This window comes from Lycium ferocissimum, chromosome 5 (genome assembly GCF_029784015.1).
Source record: "Lycium ferocissimum isolate CSIRO_LF1 chromosome 5, AGI_CSIRO_Lferr_CH_V1, whole genome shotgun sequence".
Taxonomy (NCBI): domain Eukaryota; kingdom Viridiplantae; phylum Streptophyta; class Magnoliopsida; order Solanales; family Solanaceae; genus Lycium; species Lycium ferocissimum.
The window spans coordinates 58,127,441-58,131,891 of NC_081346.1; the positions used below are offsets into that span (position 1 = coordinate 58,127,441).

The following is a 4,451-nucleotide window of genomic DNA, read 5'->3' on the forward strand; positions in this document are numbered from 1 at the left end:
GCCCAGATTGAGCATTGCTTGCCCTAGGTTCGAAGGTGCCTGGGTGCATCAGTAGAGAGTTGGGGCCAGCCCGTCCCTCGTCGAATCTTAATGGCTCTACCCCTCCGAGGGTAGAAGGGTTCTTATTCTCATCTTCAACATTCACCACACCACGGTTATCCTGAACCTCCCTCTATGCCTCAAGCATGTGGTGCCGAGATCTCATATGCGAACCTATTCCTTCGGCTGAAGTCCCGGCAGAGTGCAAGGGGTTGCAGTCTCTGCATTTCCGATCTCCCGATCTACAGGTGGTGGCGATCATGATATTGGACAGAGCGGTTACGCTTAAGGGAATTATCCGGGGGATTTCTAGCATAAGGTTATATGATTTACCATGATTTTTTCCCTTCCATCACTCGACGATGAGGCTTTTCCAAGTCCTAACTAATCCTAAAGTAGCACGTATGAGGTCTATCACCCATTCAAACATTCCTTGCACGAAGTCGGGCTCTACTGGAGTAGCTGCAAAGTAAAGCGAGTTATACGGCGGTGCTTTCAAAGTGTAAGCAGGAAAAGGAAAAAAGAAGGGTGCGAATTTAGACTTACGAGTATGGTTCCAAGTCTCCGAGAATGGCTCTGGGCAAGCACGGTGGAGAAGATCTATTTGTATCATAATGAATCGGTCACACCAGCCCTGGTCAAAATCATCCTTGGTGCTAGAGATTAGCTCGCGAGAGCCCTGGGGAAACAAGCAGATCATCCCGCCTCGGAAAAAACACGGAGAGTACAGTTGCACCAGGTGGTCGACAGTGAAGTCAAGCCCAGCACGGTCAGAAAGATTTTGTATGCAATAGACTGTCCTCCACAGTTGAGGAACGAGTAGTCTTAGGCAGACTTGATATATGCGACAGAAGGTCTCGATCAAACGGGGGACTGATAGCGAGAACCCGATGGCGAAGGGATAAGTATGGACCATGGAGTATCCCTCAACATGATACGTCATCCTGCCTACCGTACCAATTGGGAGGGCCACAATCTCCGGTCCCCAACAGCAGTCTGCATATACTTAGGGGAGGTACTCGTTCGTGGCCAGAATCCCGGCTATAGACTCATTACGGATGTCAATTCAAAAATCCCCGAGGTACGCACAGTCGATGGGTAAGATTTCTGTAGCAAGAGATCTCAAATCAATCTCTCTGGTAGCAGAAGTCTCGGGGGTTTTCCCTTACCTCTGGGAGGTAGGACTTTCCGAGGATCGAAAAGAAGGAACTGAACGTGAATTGCTGAGCGGCGCAGTGGCCATGGTGAGTTTGAGTATGTTTTTTCTAGGATGCAAGTTCGCGGTTTTATAAGGAAAAACAGGTGCAAGAAAGGAAGGAAATAATTCACTTGAGTGAGACGAATATTGAAAAGGAATTGGAGTTTCTATAGGGAAGGAAATCTTGAAGTTTTCCCAAGAATCGAGGAGGCATCCATTATTACAAAGTGCCAATCGATGTGTATATGAGTTTATGGGTGAGAAGAGCGGCTTCCTTTTCGGGGTTCGCCTGATCTTAAAGATACGAATTTTGTAGAGAGGGCAATGGCTAGTATTCCCATTGTACTGGATTGGGCCATAGGAAATCTCAGTTGTGTTGAGCGAAGAAACACAAGATTATGCTTGCCGAGATAATAGCCATTGTGTTAATTCTGTCACTGGATTAGGTGGCTATCGGTGTAGCTGTAAATTGGGATATGAAGTCAATCCTTACCTCAACTGTCATGGGAGTGTGATTTTTCAACTTCGTCAAATATTGATATATACGATAAAGAATAGTATGATTTAACATCAATTTGTTTCTTGTTTTAAATGCGGAAGAGTTCAAGATACATCCAAAAGGACTAAGTTTTACTGATAGACCTTTGGCGTGATATGAATGCTGCTCTAGTTTTCTGAGTAAATATTTTTTTCAAATGCCCCTAGTTTCCATTAACAAAAAAATAGTAGTGTTTCTTTTCAGTCAACCATTTCACATCTTGCTAGGTATAATCGCAGCTTCTGCTAGTGAAGGATAAATAAAACGATGAAAAAGAGGAAGCATCAGAGATTAATACAAGACTATCTTAATTTTTCTCTGTTTTGTATGCCAGATATTGATGAATGTGCAAATCCCATTACCAATTCATGTGAAAAAATTTGCATAAATACATTGAGGAGTACATATGTTCTTGTCCAAAAAGACACATTGGCGATGGCAAAAAGGATCGTCGTGGTTGTATTGCACCAAACGCTGAGCTCACGTGGATCAAGTTTTCTGTAGGTAAATTTCTTAAATAACTTTCCTATACTTGCATATATAGGCTATAGTATGATATTTGGCAAGTTGGAAAATGACTAGAAAGGATTGCAGTTTTCAGTTTTAACTACTAGGTAGCGTGAGAAAAATCCCTCTGACCTCTTTATTGTAGTTCAGCAACAAAATAAAAACCCCAAACTGCTAATTCATTTGTTCTTATTAACACAGGTCTGGGAGTTGGCTTTATGTCCCTAGTGGTTGGGATAACTTGGCTCTATTTTAGTATCAAGAAAAGAAACTCATCAAACTCCGGGAGAAATTCTTCCAGCAAAATGGCGGTTTGCTCTTGAAACAACGAATTTCCTCCGACAAGGGTGATGTAGGAGCGGTCAAAATTTTTACCCTTGAGGAGCTGAAGAAGGCTACAAACAACTATGCCAGTGATAGAATTCTTGGTCATGGTGGAAATGGGGTTGTATATAATAGTATTCTACCTGATAATCGCATAGTTCCAAAAAACAAAAAAATCTATGTTTGTGGACGAGGGTCAAATTGAACAGTTCATCAATGAGGTGCTTATTCTCACTCAAGTCAATCACCGAAATGTGATGAGACTCTTTGGGTATTGTTTGGAAGCAGAAGTGCCTTTATTGGTCTATGAATACATTTCTCATGGAACTCTTAACGAGCATATCCACAACCAAAATGGAGCAACTTGTTTATCTTGGCAACATAGGCTAAGAATTGTTGTTGAAACAGCAAATGCTCTTGCTTACCTTCACTCATTTATATCGATGCCAATAATTCACGGAGATGTCAAGTCTTCTAACATATTACTGGATGATGTTTACACAGCTAAAGTTGCAGATTTCAGAGCTTCAAGATTAATCTCTATTGATCAAACACATGTTGCTACATTGGTTCAAGGAAAATTAGGTTTTTTGAATCCTGAATATTTCAGCACAAGTCAATTGACCGATAAAAGTGATATTTATAGTTTTGGAGTAGTTCTTGCATAATTTTTGACCGATATGAAACCTATTTCAAGGGATACAAGTGAAGAGGACAAGAATTTGGCAGAGTATTTTGTTTTGTCCATGAATAAGAATCGTTTGTTCCAAATTCTTGATCCCCAATTGATAAAGGAAGGAAGTCTAGACCAACTAGAAAAGATGGCTGGACTTGTGAAAAGTTTCCTTCACTTGCATGGAGAAGATAGGCCTACGATGAAGGAAGTGGCAATGGATCTTGAAGGTTTGAGAAATATCACCAAAACCCCTTAGGCTAATCAACATGAACATGAAGATAATAAGGATGAATTATCAGATCTATATACAATTGCAATTAATTATATATGTCTAATCCGAATATCCACAATGTCTCTTGAGAAATATAGTTCCAACGCCAAGACAAATAGCGGCAACTTCTTTGGACAACATGGTTAATATATGCCTCAATAGATACATTTAAAATAAAGGCCAAATGATAATTGGTGAAAATATTGTGCATTTGCTAATCCTTCCCACCCCTGCTTTCTCCATGTTACATACGTTGATATCCTCCTGTAACTGTTTTTCTTGTTATTTGAGATTTTCTCTTTGTATTTGGGTTTTGTATACTGCATTGCGAAGAGACGATTATATCTGCAATTGTTTGCTTGAAACTTCGATAAATTAAAGTTTTCAGATGTATTTTTATTTTTCGTTATTCTAACATATATATATATATATACATATATATATATATATATATATATATATATATATATATATATATATATATATATATATATACACTTCTTTTTTTCACTTATAGTACTTGTAAATATTAATCTATGAGGAATCCGGTAATAAGCACTAGCCGCAGATAACAACTCAGTTGAGAACTCTCACATTTACATCAGATAAGAGGCACATCTATTATTTATTTCTTAATTAAAACTGTAATAATAAATCGTGGAGCGAGAACAACGAATTGTGTACCTTTATAACGCAGCGGAAGAATCGTTGAACTCACCACCGAAAAAAGTTATACCAAGTCGAACTTTGATTCACTAGGAAACGAGGTTAGTTTTCACGAAAAAAATGCCTTTCGAATGTGTGTTAACATATAGCACAACATGAGCAAAGGTTTCTTCTTGAAAGAAGAAGAAGAACAGAGAGTTGGTTTTCATTTTCTTAAGAAGAGCGTTCAAGA

At 39.2% G+C, this 4,451-nt stretch overlaps 1 pseudogene; it reads left to right on the forward strand.

The window, feature by feature from the left end:
- The first annotated feature begins 259 nt into the window (after positions 1-259).
- Positions 260-3,928, forward strand: LOC132058436 (wall-associated receptor kinase-like 1; annotated as a pseudogene).
- The last annotated feature ends 523 nt before the right edge of the window (positions 3,929-4,451 follow it).